Genomic DNA, 22,586 nt, shown 5'->3' on the forward strand with positions numbered 1-22,586 from the left:
CCCCCACACTTCCCCCCCCACACTTCCCCCCCACACTTCCCCCCCCACACTTCTCCCCCACACTTCCCCCCCACACACTTCCCCCACACTTCCCCCCCACACTTCCCCCCCACACACTTCCCCCCACACACTCCCCCCCCCCACACTTCCCCCCACACACTTCCCCCCCACACTTCCCCCCCACACTTCCCCCCCCACACACATCCTCCCACACACTTCCCCCCCACACTTCCCCCCCCCACACACATCCCCCACACACTTCCCCCCCACACTCCCCCCCACACACTTCCCCCCCACACACTTCCCCCCCACACACTTCCCCCACACACTTCCCCCCCACACTCTTCCCCCCCCACACACTCCCCCCACACTTCCTCCCCACACTTCCCCCCCACACTTAACCCCCCCACACTCCCCCCCACACTTCCCCCCACACTTCCCCCCCCCACACATCCCCCCCACACTTCACCCCCACACTTCCCCCCCACACTTACCCACACACTTCCCCCCCACACTTCCCCCCCACACTTCCCCCCACACTCCCCCCCACACACTTACCCCCCCACATTCCCCCCCACACTCCCCCCCCAAACTCCCCTCCCACACATACCCCCCACACTTACCCCCACACTTCCCCCCACACTTCTCCCCCACACTTCCCCCCCACACACTCCCCCCCACACACATCTCACCCCCCACACTTCCCCCCCACACACTTCCCCCACACACTTCCCCCCACACTTCCCCCCCACACTTCCCCCCCACACTTCCCTCCCACACTTCCCCCCCCACACTCCCCCACACACTTCCCCCCCCCCACACTCCCCCCACACTCCCCCCACACTTACCCCCCCACACTTACCCCCCACACTTCTCCCCACACTCCCCCCCCCACACTTCCCCCACACACTTCCCCCCCCACACACTTCCCCCCCACACACTTCCCCCCCACACACTTCCCCCCCACACACTTCCCCCACACACTTCCCCCCACACACTTCCCCCCACACACTCCCCCCACACACTTCCCCCCACACACTTCCCCCCCACACTTCCCCCCACACTCCCCCCCACACTTCCCCCCCACACTTCCCCCCCACACTTCCCCCCACACTCCCCCCCACACTTCCCCCCCACACTTCCCACCCACACTTCCCCCCCACACTTCCCCCCCCACATTCCCCCCCCACACTTCCCTCCCACACACTTCCCCCCACACACTCCCCCCCCACACACTCCCCCCCCACACACTTCCCCCCACACACTTCCCCCCCATACACTTCCCCCCACACACTTCCCCCCACACACTTCCCCCCCACACTTCCCCCCCACACTTCCCCCCCACACTTCCCCCACACACACTCCCCCCACACACTTCTCACCCCCCACACTCCCCCCCACGCACTTACCCCCCCACACTCCCCCCCCACACTTCCCCCACACACTTCCCCCCACACACTTCCCCCCCACACACTTCCCCCCACACACTTCCCCCCCACACACTTCCCCCCACACACTTCCCCCCCCCACACTTCCCCCCACACTTTCCCCCCCACATTTCCCCCCCACACTTCCCCCCCACACTTCCCCCCCACACACTTCCCCCCACACACTTCCCCCCCCCACACTTCCCCCCACACTTCCCCCCCACATTTCCCCCCACTCACTTCCCCCCCACACACTTCCCCCCCACACACTTCCCCCCCACACACTTCCCCCCCACACACTTCCCCCCCCACACACTTCCCCCCACACAATTCCCCATCACACACTTCCCCCCCACACACTCCCCCCCCACACACTCCCCCCCCACACACTTCCCCCCCACACACTTCCCCGCCCACATTTCCCCCCCACACTTCCCCCCCACACACTTCCCCCCCACACACTTCCCCCCCACACACTTCCCCCCAAACACTTCCCCCCCACACACTTCCCCCCACACATTTCCTCCCCCCCCACACTTCCCCCCCACACTTACCCCCCACATACTTCCCCCCCACACACTTCCCCCCACACACTTCCCCCCCACACACTTCCCCCCCACACACCTCCCCCCACACACTTCCCCCCACACACTTCCCCCCCACACACTTCCCCCACACACTTCCACCCCACACACTCCCCCCCCACACTTCCCCCCCACACACTTCCCCCCCACACACTTCCCCCCCACACACTTCCCCCCCACACACTTCCCCCGCCCACATTTCCCCCCCACACTTCCCCCCCACACACTTCCCCCCCACACACTTCCCCCCCACACACTTCCCCCCAAACACTTCCCCCCCACACACTTCCCCCCACACATTTCCTCCCCCCCACACTTCCCCCCCACACTTACCCCCCACACACTTCCCCCCACACACTTCCCCCCACACACTCCCCCCACACACTTCCCCCCACACACTTCCCCCCCCACACTTCCCCCACACACTTCCCCCCACACACTTCCCCCCACACTCCCCCCACACACTCCCCCCCACACACTTCCCCCCCACACACTTCCCCCCACACACTTCCCCCCACACACTTCCCCCCACACATTTCCTCCCCCCCACACTCCCCCCCACACACTTCCCCCCCACACACTTCCCCCCACACACTTCCCCCACACACTTCCCCCCCACACACTTCCCCCCCACGCACTTCCCCCCCACACACTTCCCCCCCACACACTTCCCCCCCACACACACTTCCCCCCACACACTTCCCCCCCACACACTTCCCCCCCCACACACTTCCCCCCCACACACTTCCCCCCACACACTTCCCCCCCACACACTTCCCCCCCACACACTTCCCCCCACACTCCCCCCCCACACTTCCCCCCCACACACTTCCCCTCCCACACTTCCCCCCCACACACTCCCCCCCCACACACTTCCCCCCCACACACTTCCCCCCAAACACTTCCCCCCCACACACTTCCCCCCACACATTTCCTCCCCCCCACACTTCCCCCCCACACTTACCCCCCACATACTTCCCCCCCACACACTTCCCCCCACACACCTCCCCCCACACACTTCCCCCCACACACTTCCCCCCCACACTTCCCCCACACACTTCCCCCCCCACACACTTCCCCCCCACACACTTCCCCCCCACACACTTCCCCCCCACACACTTCCCCCCCACACACTTCCCCCCACACACTCCCCCCCCACACACTTCCCCCCCACACACTTCCCCCCACACACTCCCCCCCCCACACTTCCCCCCCACACACTTCCCCCCACTCACTCCCCCCCATACACTTCCCCCCCCACACACTTCCCCCCCACACACTTCCCCCCACTCACTCCCCCCCCCACACACTCCCCCTCCCACACTTCCCCCCCACACACTTCCCCCGCCCACACTTCCCCCCCCACACACTTCCCCCCCACACTTCCCCCGCCCACACACACCCCCCCACACTCCCCCCACACACTCCCCCCCACACACTTCCTCCCCACACTTCCCCCCACACATGGCTATTGTATCCCCCCACGCAGCTGGTTCGACCCACCCCCCTTCCTCGCCCCCCAACCCCCCCCCCCCATCCCGGCCCCTAAACCCCTCGCCTGGAGGGCTGGCTGGGGAGGGGTTGGACTGTTTTGGGGTCCAACTGCCCCCCGGCCTTGTGCCTGTGGACGGCTGGCGGACGAACCAACCAGCGTGGGTGGCTCCGGCTACTCTAGACTAGCCAGGCTTGCAAACGCGTGTACAATTGTACAACATCCCCCCCCCCCGTTTGTGTTTGGCTTTTGTGTTGTTTTTGCTTCTCCCCCCCGTCTGCGTGAAACTCGTGGGGAGACAGAGTCAACAGACAACAGGTGCAGGCGGAGGCCATTCGGCCCTTCGAGCCTGTACGCGCCGCCGTTCACCGTGACCACGGCTGTTCATCCTCAATCAGTACCCCGTTCCTGCCTTCTCCCCCGTACCCCCTGACTCCGCTATCCTCAAGAGCTCTATCTAACTCTCTCTTGAACGCATCCGGAGAATTGGCCTCCACTGCCCTCTGAGGCAGAGATCTGGTGGGAAAGGAGGCACAGTTATTGCCCCTGAGGGAGATCGGAGTTCGGGGGGTCTCTCACTGGAAATGATTGTAATCATGTATAGTGTTTCTGCCGACTGGATGGCACGCTACAGAAAAAATAATAATAAATAACTTCACTGTACGTTACACTTGCCAATAAACTGAACTAAACTCATCATGGAATAATCATTTAATAATAATAATAATAATAATAATATTATTCATTTATTGTCATTGCAACGAGCACAACGAAATTAAACAATAGCCAATCCTGACGGTGCGTACAAACATATATTAATAATAATAATAATACATTTATTTTATATAGCGCCTTATCACATGCTCAAAGCGCTTTACAAATACATTTAACATAGAGACAAACAGACAAACTATCCTGACGGAAAAGTGGCGAATACACAACGCCAGCGTCCTCTCACGTCAGGGTCCGGCAGCAGACATCAAAAAGCACAGGACACACACATACAATTTTTTACACAAAACAGCCATCACAGTGATTGCTCCAGGCACACCCTCACTGTGATGGAAGGCAAAGTCTTATCTCCTCCTCATTCTTCTCCCGCGGTGCCACGAGGCAGTCGAGGCTCCCAACCCCTTGAAGCCCCCACCGGGCGATGTAAAGTCCCAGGGCCGAGCCACGCAGGACGATGAAAGTCCTGAGCCCCCACCGGGCGATGGAAAGTGCCGCGGCCGAGCCACGCAGGGCAATGAGAGTCCTGAGCCCCCACCGGGCGATGTAAAGTCCCAGGGCCGAGCCACGCAGGCAATGAGAGTCCTGAGCCCCCACCGGGCGATGTAAAGTGCTGCGGCCGAGCCACGCAGGGCGATGAAGGGCCTGCGAGCGGGTCGATCGTACCTCGCGCTTCGGGGCGGTCGAAGCTGCTAAGGCTGGAGCTCCCAAACACCGGTCGCCAGCCAGGGACCTGCGAACTCCCGATGTTGCGGTCTGCAGGGCCCACGGCCGAAGCCTCCGAGATGGTAAGTCCAGGCCCTGCGACCGGAGTCTTCGAGGTCGATCCCAGCTGGAGGCCGCCGACTCCACGATGTTAGGCCGTAGCGCGAACGGAGATACGACACGGTAAAGGTCGCATCTCCGTTGAGGAGGAGATTGAAAAAAAGGTTTCCCCCAACCCCCCCCCACCACCCCCCCCACATACACAGAATTAAAAATAAAACAAAACGTACATTTAAGAACGACAATGACAAAAAAACACCAAAAAAAACCGGAGAGACTGCCGGTGAGCCGCAGCTGCAGAACACAGCCACGCCCCAATAAACGCAAAAACAAATAAATACAATTAAACACAGCACAAAAAGTAAGGAAATTTGTGTTTGGTGGATTATTTCTTTGTTGTAACAATGCTTCTTGGCAATAAATCTTATACCGTTGGAAAGCCTGTTTATTTCCCTTTTAAACGGTGCCACATTTGTAAGGAACATGCATTTGTGGGATAGACAATAGACAACAGACAATAGGTGCAGGAGGAGGCCATTCAGCCCTTCGAGCCTGTACGCACCGCCATTCAATGCGATCATGGCTGATCACTCTCAATCAGTACCCCCGTTCCTGCCTTCTCCCCATACCCCCTCACTCCGCTATCCTTAAGAGCTCTATCCAGCTCTCTCTTGAAAGCATCCAACGAACTGGCCTCCACTGCCTTCTGAGGCAGAGAATTCCACACCTTCACCACCCTCTGATTGAAAAAGTTCTTCCTCATCTCCGTTCTAAATGGCCGACCCCTTATTCTTAAACTGTGTGTGGCCCCTTGTTCTGGACTCCCCCAACATTGGGAACATGTTTCCTGCCTCTAATGTGTCCAATCCCCTAATTATCTTATATGTTTCAATAAGATCCCCCCCTCTCATCCTTCTAAATTCCAGTGTATAGGGAACATGTTTCCTGCCTCTAATGTGTCCAATCCCCTAATTATCTTATATGTTTCAATAAGATCCCCCCTCTCATCCTTCTAAATTCCAGTGTATACAAGCCCAATCGCTCCAGCCTTTCAACGTACGACAGTCCCGCCATTCCGGGAATTAACCTAGTGAACCTACGCTGCACGCCCTCCATAGCAAGAATATCCTTCCTGAGCAGCAGAGCTGAGTATATGGGTTGCGCCCATGAAAGATTTGCCAAATCTTCTCTGCCAATGCCAAACAGCTTATTCTGCTGTTGCTATTGACTCTTGTTTTGAGCTTCTGGTACCCCCAGGTGCTGACAAGAATGGGATGCCATCTCACAACAGTGTGTGACCAGGCTGGTGACCAGCATGAGGAGGAGGAGGTGCCAGGCTGTTATGGCTGTGTGTGGTTCTTCCACACGCTACTGTGGCTCCTGTTTATTAAATGAATAAATTGTTAAATTGCCAATATGTCTTGTTTCTTCAGACTTCAATCATCCAATCCACCAAACAACACCGAACAAGGGTCAATGGCAGAATAAGCTGTTTGGCATTGGCAGAGAAGATTTGGCAGATTTTTCATGGGCGCAACCCACATACTCAGCTCTGCTGCTCATCCCACGAATGCATGTTCCTTACAAATGTGGCACCGTTTAAAAGGGAAATAAACAGGCTTTCCAACGGTATAAGATTTATTGCCAAGAACAAAGAAATAATCTACCAAACACAAATTTCCTTACTTTTTGTGCTATGTTTTTATATTAAGTACAAAAGTTTTAACAGAGTTGCCTAGTGCAGAAGGTAGTGTTCAGTTCTCGTATGGCCCTGGGGTAAAAACTGTTCTTAAGTCTGTTTGTTCGGGATTTGATCGACCTGAAACGTCGACCAGAGGGCAGATGAACAGACAGACGGTGGCCGGGGTGGGATGGGTCTTTTATTATTTTGCCTGCTCTACTGAGGCAGCGTAGGCTGAACAGGTGCTCCAGGGAGGGCAGTGAGCAGCCGATGATCTTCTGGGCCGTCGTGATGACCCTCTGAAGGTGCCATCCTGTCCTTTTCTGAGCAGCTGGCATACCATGTGGTTATACAGTATGCCAGCACACTCTCGATGGAGCAGCGATAGAAGGACAACATGAGCTTCTCCTGCAGGTTGGTCTTCCTGAGGATCCTCAGGAAGTGGAGTCTCTGCTGTGCCTTCTTCACTGTGGTGATGGTGTTGGTAGACCAGGTAAGATCCTCTGCGATGTGCGTACCCAGGAACCTGAAAGCGGGTACCCTTTCCACACAGACCCCATTGATGTAGGGTGGGTCGTATTCTGCACTGGTTTTCCTGAAGTCTATTATAAGTTCCTTTGTTTTGGAGGAGTTCAGGACATTTGAAGGCCGGCGGACTGGGAGGCTGGGAGTGGCACGGGCGCGACGGGCCGAAGGGCCTGTCTCGGGAGCTGGATCTGCTCTCCCTTTCAGACAGCAGAGACAGGGCGGGCCGAAGGGCCTCTCCTGAGATACACATCCCCAAAGCTTGTGACACTGAGTTCCATCTCTAAGTCTCAGCAGCAATTACAATAGACAACGTCGCCCGAAATATGGGTGGGTGGGTGGGTGGGGTGGGGGCAATAGACAATAGACAATAGACAATAGGTGCAGGAGGAGGCCATTCAGCCCTTCGAGCCTGTACGCACCGCCATTCAATGCGATCATGGCTGATCACTCTCAATCAGTACCCCGTTCCTGCCTTCTCCCCATACCCCCTCACTCCGCTATCCTTAAGAGCTCTATCCAGCTCTCTCTTGAAAGCATCCAACGAACTGGCCTCCACTGCCTTCTGAGGCAGAGAATTCCACACCTTCACCACTCTCTGACTGAAAAAGTTCTTCCTCATCTCCGTTCTAAATGGCCGACCCCTTATTCTTAAACTGTGTGTGGCCCCTGGTTCTGGACTCCCCCAACATTGGGAACATGTTTCCTGCCTCTAATGTGTCCAATCCCCTAATTATCTTATACGTTTCGATAAGATCCCCCCTCATCCTTCTAAATTCCAGTGTATACAAGCCTAGTCGCTCCAGTCTTTCAACATATGACAGTCCCGCCATTCCTGGAATTAACCTGCGCTGCACGCCCTCAATAGCAAGAATATCCTTCCTCAAATTTGGAGACCATAACTGCACACAGTACTCCAGGTGCGGTCTCACCAGGGCCCTGTACAACTGTAGAAGGACCTCTTCGTGGGGTGGTGGGTGGGTGGGTGGGTGGCTAGGTGGGGGGGCGGAGTGGGGGAGGGGGGTGGGTGGGTGGTGGTGTAAATAAAACATGGACTCCTTGAGCGAGTGTGAGATTTGATCCTCCACATTTGACCTGTGTGGGAAGGAACTGCAGATGCAGGTTTCAACCGAACATAGACACAAAAACAGCTGGAGTAACTCAGCGGGGTCAGGCAGCATCTCTGGAGAATTGTACAGCCCAGTGGTGTGAATGTTGACTTCTCTAACTTCAAGTAACCCCTGCATTCCCCCCCCTCTCTCTCTCTCTCTCTCCCCCATCCCTCCCCCCTCCAAAGTCGCTCCAGTTTCAAAGTCGTCGTGTTGTGTCTCTCTGTACTAGTTCCTACCGAACAAACAGCCAACAATGAATGGCCTGTTTCCTTAATCGTCGTTAGACAATAGACAATAGACAATAGACAACAGACCATAGACCATAGACCATAGACCATAGACCATAGACCATAGACCATAGACCATGGACCATGGACCATAGACTATAAACAATAGACATCAGAAAATAGACAACAGACAATAGACAATAGACAACAGACAACAGACGACAGACGACAGACGACAGACGACAGACGACAGACGACAGACGACAGACGACAGACAATAGGTGCAGGAGGAGGCCATTCGGCCCTTCGAGCCTGTACGCACCGCCATTCAATGTGATCATGGCTGATCACTCTCAATCAGTACCCCGTTCCTGCCTTCTCCCCATACCCCCTGACTCCGCTATCCTTAAGAGCTCTATCCAGCTCTCTCTTGAATGCATTCAGAGAATTGGCCTCCACTGCCTTCTGAGGCAGAGAATTCCACAGATTCACAACTCTCTGACTGAAAAAGTTACCTATTAGCATGTCCTTCGTTCATTTCTCTGCGTCACCGTCTATATCTCTTGTTTCACTTCCCCCGACTGACCCGCTGAGTTACTCCGGCACTCTGTGAAACGTCACCTATCCATGTTCTCCACAGATGCTGCCTGACCCGCTGAGTTACTCCAGCACTCTGTGAAACGTCACCTATCCATGTTCTCCACAGATGCTGCCCGACCCGCTGAGTTACTCCAGCACTCTGTGAAACGTCACCTATCCATGTTCTCCACAGATGCTGCCTGACCTGCTGAGTTACTCCGGCATTTTGTGTCTATCTTTCGTTACCAATGAAAGTTGATATGAAAATGTAAATCGCATGACTATTTTTTTCTGGGGCGTCTGTCAAACCTTGATCATCACGTCGGAAATTTGGAGATGTAATTGTCAAGGAAATTCTCGCAGACAGACAATAGACAGAGAATTCCACAGATCCACAACTCTCTGACTGTGCCCCTTGTTCTGGACTCCCCCAACATTGGGAACATGTTTCCTGCCCCTAACGTGTCCAACCCCTTAATAATCTTACATGTTTCGATAAGATCCCCTCTCATCCTTCTAAATTCCAGTGTATACAAGCCTAGTCGCTCCAGTCTTTCAACATACGACAGTCCCGCCATTCCGGGAATTAACCTAGTAAACCTACGCTGCACGCCCTCAATAGCAAGAATGTCCTTCCTCAAATTTGGAGACCAAAATTGCACACAGTACTCCAGGTGCGGTCTCACTAGGGCCCTGTACAACTGCAGAAGGACAAATGTAGAGGGAGGGAGAGGGAGAGGGGGGGGGAGAGGGAGGGGGAGAGGGAGGGGGAGAGGGAGGGGGAGAGGGAGGGAGGGGGAGAGGGGAGAGGGGGAGAGGGAGGGGAGGGTGGAGGGGTGGGGGGAGAGGGAGGGGGAGAGGGAGGGAGGGGGAGAGGGAGGGAGGGGGAGGGGGGAGAGGGAAGGAGGGGGAGAGGGAGGGGGAGAGGGAGGGAGGGGAGAGGGAGGGAGTGGGGAGAGGGGAGAGAGAGGGGGAGAGGGAGGGAGGGGGAGAGGGAGGAGGGAGGAGGGGGGAGGGGGGAGGACGGGTTTCCCTGTGTGTAGTTTAGAGACTGGCGCCGGGGGAGAGGGGGGGGATGAGGGAGGGGAGGGGGGTGGAGGAGAGGGAGGGAGGGGGAGGGGGAGGGGGAGGGGGAGGGGGAGGGGGGAGAGGGAGGGAGGTTGGTTGGGGGGGTGGGGGGGAGGGGGGGAGGGGGGAGAGGGATGGGGGAGAGGGAGGGAGGTTGGGTGGGGGGGTGGGGGGGTGGGGGGAGGGGGGAGGGGGGAGGGCGGATTTCCCCTGTGTGTAGTAGAGAGACTGACGCCGGGGGGAGAGGGAAGGAGGGGGGGAGTGTGAGAGGGAGGGGGAGGGGGGGAGGGGGAGGGGGAGAGGGGGGGGGGGTTGGGGGGAGGGAGGAGGGTTTCCCCTGTGTGTAGTAGATAGACTGGCACCGGGGGGAGAGGGAGGGTGGGGGGGGGGGTGCGGGGAGTGGGAGGGGGAGGGGGAGAGGGAGGGAGGGGAGAGGGAGGGAGTGGGGAGAGGGGAGAGAGAGGGGGAGAGGGAGGGAGGGGAGAGGGAGGAGGGGAGGAGGGGGGAGGGGGGAGGACGGGTTTCCCCTGTGTGTAGTTTAGAGACTGGCGCCGGGGGAGAGGGGGGGATGAGGGAGGGGAGGGGGGGTGGAGGAGAGGGAGGGAGGGGGGAGAGGGAGGTGGAGGGGGGAGAGGGAGGGAGGTTGGTTGGGGGGGGTGGGGGGGTGGGGGGAGGGGGGGAGGGGGGAGAGGGATGGGGGAGAGGGAGGGAGGTTGGGTGGGGGGGTGGGGAGGTGGGATGGGGGAGAGGGAGGGAGGTTGGGTGGGGGGGTGGGGGGGTGGGGGGAGGGGGGAGGGCGGATTTCCCCTGTGTGTAGTAGAGAGACTGACGCCGGGGGGAGAGGGAAGGAGGGGGGGGAGGGTGAGAGGGAGGGGGAGGGGGGGAGGGGGAGGGGGAGAGGGGGGGGGGAGGGAGGGTTTCCCCTGTGTGTAGTAGATAGACTGGCACCGGGGGGAGAGGGAGGGTGGGGGGGGTGGGGGGAGTGGGAGGGGGAGGGGGCGGGAGGGGGAGGGTGGGGGGGATGAGGGGGAGAGGGAGGGGGGGGTGTGGGGGGGATGAGGGAGGGAGGGGAGGGAGGGGGGCCGTGAAACACTCCCACAGAACCGTCCACTGACGGAACTGGCGCGGTCATACCTGCGACCAGGTGAGTCGCACCTGGATGTAGTTGGCGCTGTTTCCACGCCGAGCCACCGGCATCGCAGCGGCTCCCTGCAAAGGAGGAGGCCGTTCGGCCCGCTGCGTCGGTGCTATCCCGGATAATGGAACGGCTTCCGTGCCTCCCAGTTGCCGCCGCTCGGTCTTTACGCATGGGGTCACGGCTTGACGGTCGTGGGGGGTTTAGTTGTGGGATGCGGGGGGGGGGGGGCGTGAGGGGCAGGGGAGGGGGGGGGGAGGAGGCCATTCGGCCCTTCGAGTCTGTACGCACCGCCATTCAATGTGATCATGGCTGATCATCCACAATCAGTATCCCGTTCCTGCCTTCTCCCCATACCCCCTGACTCTGCTATCTTTAAGAGCTCTATCTAACTTCTCTCTTGAAAGCATCCAGAGAATTGGCCTCCACTGCCCTCTGAGGCAGAGAATTCCACAGATTCACAACTCTCTGACTGAAAAAGTTTTTCCTCGTCTCCGTTCTAAATGGCCGACCCCTTATTCTTAAACTGTGTGGCCCCTTGTTCTGGACTCCCCCAACATTGGGAACATGTTTCCTGCCTCTAATGTGTCCAATCCCCTAATTATCTTATATGTTTCAATAAGATCCCCCCTCATCCTTCTAAATTCCAGTGTATACAAGCCTAGTCGCTCCAGTCTTTCAACATATGACAGTCCCGCCATTCCGGGAATTAACCTAGTAAACCTACGCTGCACGCCCTCAATAGCAAGAATATCCCTCCTCAAATTTGGAGACCAAAACTGCACACAGTACTCCAGGTGCGGTCTCACTGGGGCCCGGTACAACTGCAGAAGGACCTCTTTGCTCCTATACTCAACTCCTCTTTCATTTAGAATCGTTGATCAGTGCGGGTGTCAGGGGTAATGGGGAGAAGGCAGGGGTATGGGGTTAGGGGGGAGAGATCGACCAGCCTTGATCGAATGGCGGAGTAGACTCGAATGGTCTAATTCTGCTCCTATCACTGAAGACCTTGTGAGAATATTCACCCCCATCCAAACAATCTAACTGGATTATAATCCTGACACTGAAACGTTTCCCTACTGATACTCCCTTACTCCCCCACCCCCACCCTCCCTCTCCCCACACACCCTGGATCGCCTCAGAAGGCAGTGGAGGCCAAGTCTCTGAATGCATTCAATAGACAATAGACAACAGGTGCAGGAGGAGGCCATTCGGCCCTTCGAGTCTGTACGCACCACCATTCAATGTGATCATGGCTGATCATCCACAATCAGTACTCCGTTCCTGCCTTCTACCCATACCACTTGACTCCGCTATCTTTAAGAGCTCTATCTAACTCTCTCTTGAAAGCATCCAGAGAATTGGCCTCCACTGCCCTCGGAGGCAGAGAATTCCACAGATTCACAACTCTCTGACTGAAAAAGTTTTTCCTCGTCTCCGTTCTAAATGGCCGACCCCTTATTCTTAAACTGTGTGTGGCCCCTGGTTCGGGACTCCCCCAACATTGGGAACATGTTTCCTGCCTCTAACGTGTCCAGAACAAGGGGCCACAATTTAAGAATAAGGGGTTAGGCCATTTATATATTTATATGCCCTGGTAAGCGTATTGAAACATGTTAGCAGAGCAGTCTGCGGTTTGCCAAAAGAATTAACACAAAGAAAGGTCCCAACTCGAAACGTCACCTATCCATGTTCCCCACAGATGCTTCCTGACCCGCTGAGTTACTCCAGCACTCTGTGAAACGTCACCTTATCCATGTTCCCCACAGATGCTGCCTGACCCACTAAGTTACTCCAGCACTCTGTGAAACATCAATCAACCCAACCCAACCCAACCCAACCCAAACCAACTCAACCCAACCCAATCCAACTCAACCCAACCCAACCCAACCCAACCCAACTCAACTCAACCCAACTCAATCTCCACCCATTCCTTCTCTCCACAGATGCTGCCTGACCCGCTGAGTTACTCCAGCACTCTGTGAAACGTCACCTATCCATGTTCTCCACAGATGCTGCCCGACCCAACCCAACCCAACTCAACTCAACCTAACCCAACCCAACTCAACCCAACCCAACCCAACCCAACCCAACCCAACTCAACCCAACCCAACCCAACTCAACCCAACCCAACCCAACCCAACCCAACTTAACTCAACCCTACCCAACCGAACTCAACCCAACCCAACCCAACTCAACCCAACCCAACCCAACCCAACTCAACTCAACCCAACTCAATCTCCACCCATTCCTTCTCTCCAGAGATGCTGCCTGACCCACTGAGTTACTCCAGCACTCTGTGAAACGTCACCTATCCATGTTCTCCACAGATGCTGCCCGACCCAACCCAACCCAACTCAACTCAACCTAACCCAACCCAACTCAACCCAACCCAACCCAACCCAACCCAATCCAACTCAACCCAACCCAACCCAACTCAACCCAACCCAACCCAACCCAACCCAACTTAACTCAACCCTACCCAACCGAACTCAACCCAACCCAACCCAACTCAACCCAACCCAACCCAACCCAACCCAACTCAACTCAACCCAACTCAATCTCCACCCATTCCTTCTCTCCAGAGATGCTGCCTGACCCACTGAGTTACTCCAGCACTCTGTGAAACGTCACCAATCCATGTTCCCCACAGATGCTGCCTGACCCGCTGAGTTACTCCAGCACTCTGTGAAACGTCACCTGTCCATGTTCTCCACAGATGCTGCCTGACCCGCTGAGTTCTCCAACACTCTGTGAAACGTCACCTATCCATGTTCTCCACAGATGCTGCCCGACCCAACCCAACCCAACTCAACTCAACCTAACCCAACCCAACTCAACCCAACCCAACCCAATCCAACCCAACTCAACTCAACCCAACCCAATCCAACTCAACCCAACCCAACCCAACCCAACCCAACCCAACCCAACTTAACTCAACCCAACCCAACCCAACTCAACCCAACCCAACCCAACCCAACCCAACTCAACCCAACCCAACCCAACCCAACCCAACTCAACTCAACCCAACTCAATCTCCACCCATTCCTTCTCTCCACAGATGCTGCCCGACCCGCTGAGTTACTCCGGCACTCTGTGAAACGTCACCTATCCATGTTCCCCACAGATGCTGCCTGACCCGCTGAGTTACTCCAGCACTCTGTGAAACGTCACCTATCCATGTTCCCCACAGATGCTGCCTGACCCGCTGAGTTACTCCAGCACTCTGTGAAACGTCACCTATCCATGTTCTCCACAGATGCTGCCCGACCCAACCCAACCCAACTCAACTCAACCTAACCCAACCCAACTCAACCCAACCCAACCCAACCCAACCCAACCCAACTTAACTCAACCCAACCCAACCCAACTCAACCCAACCCAACTCAACCCAACCCAACCCAACCCAACCCAACCCAACCCAACTTAACTCAACCCTACCCAACCCAACTCAACCCAACCCAACTCAACTCAACCCAACTCAATCTCCACCCATTCCTTCTCTCCAGAGATGCTGCCTGACCCACTGAGTTACTCCAGCACTCTGTGAAACGTCACCTATCCATGTTCTCCACAGATGCTGCCTGACCCGCTGAGTTACTCCAGCACTCTGTGAAACGTCACCTTATCCATGTTCTCCACAGATGCTGCCTGACCCGCTGAGTTACTCCAGCACTCTGTGAAACGTCACCTATCCATGTTCTCCACAGATGCTGCCCGACCCAACCCAACCCAACTCAACTCAACCTAACCCAACCCAACTCAACCCAACCCAACCCAACCCAACCCAACTCAACCCAACCCAACCCAACCCAACCCAACCCAACTTAACTCAACCCTACCCAACCCAACTCAACCCAACCCAACCCAACTCAACCCAACCCAACCCAACCCAACTCAACTCAACCCAACTCAATCTCCACCCATTCCTTCTCTCCAGAGATGCTGCCTGACCCGCTGAGTTACTCCAGCACTCTGTGAAACGTCACCTATCCATGTTCTCCACAGATGCTGCCTGACCCGCTGAGTTACTCCAGCACTCTGTGAAACGTCACCTATCCATGTTCCCCACAGATGCTGCCTGACCCGCTGAGTTACTCCAGCACTCTGAAAAAGTTTTGAAGACCCCAGAAGACCACGACCATAGAAGTTTCACATCACGAACCAGCTCACGGTGGTTGGAAGTTAGCAGTAGTTACATATTGGTATCTTAAACCTTGTCCTAACTGATCAATTGATCGTTTATTTCATGGTGCACCTATCTGCTTGTGACTGCACTGGATGAAATAAAATCTATAACATTATTCAACGCAATTGGAAAAAATGTCTGCAAGTGTTTTATTTTACTTTTAACGAATGGCTTAAGCAAAAAAAAAAAAAAATCTACTGGGGGCATTACAGTCGTTTCAATAAGACTACTTATCCTACGCTAGAGACACGGGTTCGATCCTGACTACGGGTGCTGTCTGCACGGAGTTCGTACAATAGACGATAGACAATGGGTGCAGGAGGAGGCCATTCGGCCCCTCGATCCAGCACCGCCATTCAATGTGATCACGGCTGATCATTCTCAATCAGTACCCCGTTCCTGCCTTCTCCCCGTACCCCCTGATTCCGCTATCCTTAAGAGCTCTATCTAGCTCTCTCTTGAATGCAATGTGATCAATCAGTACCCCGTTCCTGCCTTCTCCCCATACCCCCTGACTCTGCTATCCTTAAGAGCTCTATCCAGCTCTCTCTTGAATGCATTCAGAGAATTGGCCTCCACTGCCCTCTGAGGCAGAGAATTCCACAGATTCACAACTCTCTGACTGAAAAGGTTTTTCCTCATCTCAGTTCTAAATGGCCTACCCCTTATTCTTAAACTGTGTGGCCCCTGGTTCTGGACTCCCCCAACATTGGGAACATGTTTCCTGCCTCTAACATGTCCAACCCCTTAATAATCTTATACGTTTCGATAAGATCCCCTCTCATCCTTCTAAATTCCAGTGTATACAAGCCCAGTCGCTCCAGTCTTTCAACATATGACAGTCCCGCCATTCCTGGAATTAACCTGGTGAACCTACGCTGCACGCCCTCAATAGCAAGAATATCCTTCCTCAAATTTGGAGACCAAAACTGCACACAGTACTCCAGGTGCGGTCTCACTAGGGCCCTGTACAACTGCAGAAGGACCTCTTTGCTCCTATACTCAACTCCTCTTGTTTTGAAGGCCAATATTCCATTGGCTTTCTTCACTGCCTGTGATACCTTCGATTGATACCAGCATCTGCAGTTATCTTCCAGTAGATATAGTGTGACCCTTTTCCCCGTGGTGGTAGTGGCTTTAAGGCGGAGAGGGGCGAAGCTTCAGGGAGATTTGCTGGGCGTGATTTTTTTACACAGACAGTGTGTGGCTGAAACGCGCTGCCAGGGGTGGTGGTGGAGGCCGATACTCCAGGGACATTTAACGGGCCTTAGGGTAGGCAGGTCAATAGGCAGGGAGTCTAGGGATAAGGATCGCGGGTGGGCAGAGGGGGATAGTTCATGTAGACACGAGGAAATGCTGATGCTGGATTCTCGAGTGAAATGGATAGAAAGAGAGAAACATAGAAAGTAGGTGCAGGAGTAGGCCATTCGGCCCTTCGAGCCTGCACGCACCGCCATTCAATATGATCATGGCTGATCATCCAACTCAGTATCCCGTACCTGCCTTCTCTCCATACCCCCTAATCTGTGAATCGGTGGAATTCTCTGCCACAGAAGGTAGTTGAGGCCAGTTCATTGGCTATATTTAAGAGGGAGTTAGATGTGGCCCTTGTGGCTAAAGGGATCAGGGGGTATGGAGAGAAGGCAGGTACGGGATACTGAGCTGGATGATCAGCCATGATCATATTGAATGGCGGTGCGTACAGGCTCGAAGGGCCGAATGGCCTACTCCTGCACCTATTTTCTATGTTTCTATGTTTCTATCCCTTTAGCCACAAGGGCCACATCTAACTCCCTCTTAAATATAGCCAATGAACTGGCCTCAACTACCTTCTGTGGCAGAGAATTCCACAGATTCACCACTCTCTGTGTGAAAAAAAACTTTCTCATCTCGGTCCTAAAAGACTTCCCCCTTATCCTTAAACTGTGTGACCCCTTGTTCTGGACTTCCCCAACATCGGGAACAATCTTCCCGCATCTAGCCTGTCCAACCCCTTAAGAATTTTGTAAGTTTCTATAAGATCCCCCCTCAATCTTCTAGGGTCTAACTATATCCGCAGGAAGATAACTGCAGAACAGAGAGTGGTGACTCTGTGGAATTCTCTGCCACAGAAGGTAGTTGAGGCCAGTTCATTGGCTATATTTAAGAGGGAGTTAGATGTGGCCCTTGTGGCTAAAGGGATCAGGGGGTATGGAGAGAAGGCAGGTACGGGATACTGAGTTGGATGATCAGCCATGATCATATTGAATGGCGGTGCGTACAGGCTCGAAGGGCCGAATGGCCTACTCCTGCACCTATTTTCTATGTTTCTATGTTTCCATGCAGATGCTGGTATCAATCGAAGGTATCACAAAATGCTGGAGTAACTCAGCGGGTCAGGCAGCATAGGTTAAGTTTAGAGGGATATGAGCCAAATGCAGGCAGGTGGGCCGAGTGTAGATGGGGCATGTTGGTCAGGGTGGGCCGAAGGGCCAGTTTCCACGCATTGTGCCTCGATAATTCCATGTTTCTATGACAAAGTGCTGGAGTAACTCAAGGAGTCAGTGGAAGGAATGGACGGGCGGAGTTTCGGATCCGGTTGGCAGCCATCTTTAGGTTAATTTATCTTGGCATGATGTTCAGCACAGGCTTCGAAGGCCGAAGGGCATGTTTCTCTGCTGTGCTGTTCGATGGTCCATGGGGTATTCGCTGGGGTCGAGGTTCTGCTTGGGTTCCCACACGGCACCAGAGTCTCGGACACAGTCACAGAGACACAGAGACACAGGGACACAGGGACACAGAGACACAGGGACACAGGGACACAGGGACACAGGGACACAGAGACACAGGGACACAGGGACACAGGGACACAGGGACACAGAGACACAGGGACACAGGGACACAGGGACACAGAGACACAGGGACACAGGGACACAGGGACACAGAGACACAGAGACACAGGGACACAGGGACACAGAGACACAGGGACACAGGGACACAGGGACACAGGGACACAGGGACACAGAGACACAGAGACACAGGGACACAGAGACACAGGGACACAGGGACACAGGGACACAGAGACACAGAGACACAGGGACACAGGGACACAGGGACACAGGGACACAGGGACACAGGGACACAGAGACACAGAGACACAGGGACACAGGGACACAGGGACACCGGGACACAGGGACACAGGGACACAGGGACACAGGGACACAGGGACACAGGGACACAGAGACACAGGGACACAGGGACACAGGGACACAGGGACACAGGGACACAGGGACACAGAGACACAGAGACACAGAGACACAGGGACACAGGGACACAGGGACACAGGGACACAGGGACACAGGGACACGGAGACACGGAGACACGGAGACACGGGGACACGGGGACACAGAGACACAGGGACACAGGGACACAGGGACACAGGGACACAGGGACACAGGGACACAGAGACACAGGGACACAGAGACACAGAGACACAGGGACACAGGGACACAGAGACACAGGGACACAGGGACACAGGGACACAGGGACACAGGGACACAGGGACACAGGGACACAGAGACACAGAGACACAGGGACACAGGGACACAGGGACACAGGGACACAGGGACACAGAGACACAGGGACACAGGGACACAGGGACACAGAGACACAGGGACACAGGGACACAGGGACACAGGGACACAGAGACACAGTCACAGAGACACAGGGACACAGGGACACAGGGACACAGGGACACAGAGACACAGGGACACAGGGACACAGGGACACAGGGACACAGGGACACAGGGACACAGGGACACAGAGACACAGGGACACAGGGACACAGAGACACAGGGACACAGGGACACAGGGACACAGAGACACAGAGACACAGGGACACAGGGACACAGGGACACAGGGACACAGGGACACAGGGACACAGAGACACAGAGACACAGGGACACAGGGACACAGGGACACCGGGACACAGGGACACAGGGACACAGGGACACAGGGACACAGGGACACAGGGACACAGAGACACAGGGACACAGGGACACAGGGACACAGGGACACAGGGACACAGGGACACAGAGACACAGAGACACAGAGACACAGGGACACAGGGACACAGGGACACAGGGACACAGGGACACAGGGACACGGAGACACGGAGACACGGAGACACGGGGACACGGGGACACAGAGACACAGGGACACAGGGACACAGGGACACAGGGACACAGGGACACAGGGACACAGAGACACAGGGACACAGAGACACAGAGACACAGGGACACAGGGACACAGGGACACAGGGACACAGAGACACAGGGACACAGAGACACAGGGACACAGGGACACAGGGACACAGGGACACAGAGACACAGTCACAGAGACACAGGGACACAGGGACACAGGGACACAGGGACACAGAGACACAGGGACACAGGGACACAGGGACACAGGGACACAGGGACACAGGGACACAGGGACACAGAGACACAGGGACACAGGGACACAGAGACACAGGGACACAGGGACACAGGGACACAGGGACACAGGGACACAGGGACACAGGGACACAGGGACACAGAGACACAGGGACACAGGGACACAGAGACACAGAGACACAGGGACACAGGGACACAGGGACACAGGGACACAGGGACACAGAGACACAGAGACACAGGGACACAGGGACACAGGGACACAGGGACACAGGGACACAGGGACACAGGGACACAGGGACACAGAGACACAGGGACACAGGGACACAGGGACACAGGGACACAGGGACACAGGGACACAGGGACACAGAGACACAGGGACACAGGGACACAGGGACACAGGGACACAGGGACACAGAGACACAGGGACACAGAGACACAGGGACACAGGGACACAGGGACACAGGGACACAGGGACACAGGGACACAGGGACACAGAGACACAGGGACACAGGGACACAGGGACACAGGGACACAGGGACACAGGGACACGGAGACACGGGGACACGGGGACACGGGGACACGGGGACACGGAGACACGGGGACACGGGGACACGGGGACACGGGGACACGGGGACACGGGGACACGGGGACACAGGGACACAGGGACACAGGGACACAGAGACACAGGGACACAGAGACACAGGGACACAGGGACACAGAGACACAGACACGGGGACACGGGGACACGGGGACACGGGGACACGGGGACACGGAGACACGGGGACACGGGGACACGGGGACACGGGGACACGGGGACACAGGGACACAGGGACACAGAGACACAGGGACACAGGGACACAGGGACACAGGGACACAGGGACACAGGGACACAGGGACACAGAGACACAGAGACACAGGGACACAGGGACACAGGGGCAACAGGGACACAGAGACACAGAGATACAGAGACACAGAGACACAGGGACACAGAGACACAGACACAGGGACACAGGGACACAGGGACACAGAGACACAGGGACACAGGGACACAGGGACACAGGGACACAGGGACACAGACACAGGGACACAGGGACACAGGGACACAGGGACACAGGGACACAGGGACACAGAGACACGGGGACACAGAGACACAGGGACACTGGGACACAGGGACACAGGGACACAGGGACACAGAGACACAGACACAGGGACACAGAGACACAGACACAGGGACACAGGGACACAGGGACACAGACACAGGGACACAGGAACACAGGGACACAGGGACACAGGGACACACGGAGACACGGAGACACAGGGACACAGGGACACAGGGACACAGGGACACAGGGACACCGAGACACAGGGACACAGGGACACAGAGACACAGGGACACAGGGACACAGGGACACAGGGACACAGAGACACAGGGACACAGGGACACAGAGACACAGAGACACAGGGACCAAGGGACACAGGGACACAGAGACACAGGGACACAGGGACACAGGGACACAGAGACACAGAGACACAGGGACACAGAGACACAGGGACACAGGGACACAGGGACACAGGGACACAGAGACACAGGGACACAGGGACACAGGGACACAGGGACACAGAGACACAGGGACACAGGGACACAGGGACACAGGGACACAGGGACACAGGGACACAGGGACACAGGGACACAGGGACACAGGGACACAGAGACACAGGGACACAGGGACACAGGGACACAGGGACACAGAGACACAGAGACACAGGGACACAGGGACACAGGGACACAGAGACACAGGGACACAGGGACACAGGGACACAGGGACACAGGGACACAGAGACACAGGGACACAGGGACACAGGGACACAGAGACACAGAGACACAGGGACACAGGGACACAGGGACACAGGGACACAGGGACACAGGGACACAGGGACACAGGGACACAGGGACACAGGGACACAGGGACACAGAGACACAGGGACACAGGGACACAGAGACACAGAGACACAGAGACACAGGGACACAGGGACACAGGGACACAGGGACACAGAGACACAGGGACACAGGGACACAGGGACACAGGGACACAGGGACACAGGGACACAGGGACACAGAGACACAGGGACACAGGGACACAGGGACACAGGGACACAGGGACACAGGGACACAGGGACACAGAGACACAGGGACACAGGGACACAGAGACACAGGGACACAGAGACACAGGGACACAGAGACACAGGGACACAGGGACACAGGGACACAGGGACACAGGGACACAGGGACACAGGGACACAGGGACACAGGGACACAGGGACACAGGGACACAGGGACACAGGGACACAGGGACACAGAGACACAGGGACACAGGGACACAGGGACACAGGGACACAGAGACACAGGGACACAGGGACACAGGGACACAGGGACACAGGGACACAGGGACACAGGGACGCAGAGACACAGGGACACAGGGACACAGGGACACAGGGACACAGGGACACAGGGACACAGGGACACAGGGACACAGAGACACAGGGACACAGGGACACAGGGACACAGAGACACAGGGACACAGGGACACAGGGACACAGAGACACAGAGACACAGAGACTCAGAGACACAGAGAGACAGAG

At 56.3% G+C, this 22,586-nt stretch overlaps 1 protein-coding gene across 1 annotated transcript in view; it reads right to left on the reverse strand.

The window, feature by feature from the left end:
- The window catches only part of LOC144603008 (zinc-binding protein A33-like), an 852,507-nt gene that overhangs the window by 47,350 nt on the left and 782,571 nt on the right, over window positions 1-22,586 (reverse strand).

Source organism: Rhinoraja longicauda, chromosome 19 (genome assembly GCF_053455715.1).
Source record: "Rhinoraja longicauda isolate Sanriku21f chromosome 19, sRhiLon1.1, whole genome shotgun sequence".
Taxonomy (NCBI): Eukaryota; Metazoa; Chordata; class Chondrichthyes; order Rajiformes; family Arhynchobatidae; genus Rhinoraja; species Rhinoraja longicauda.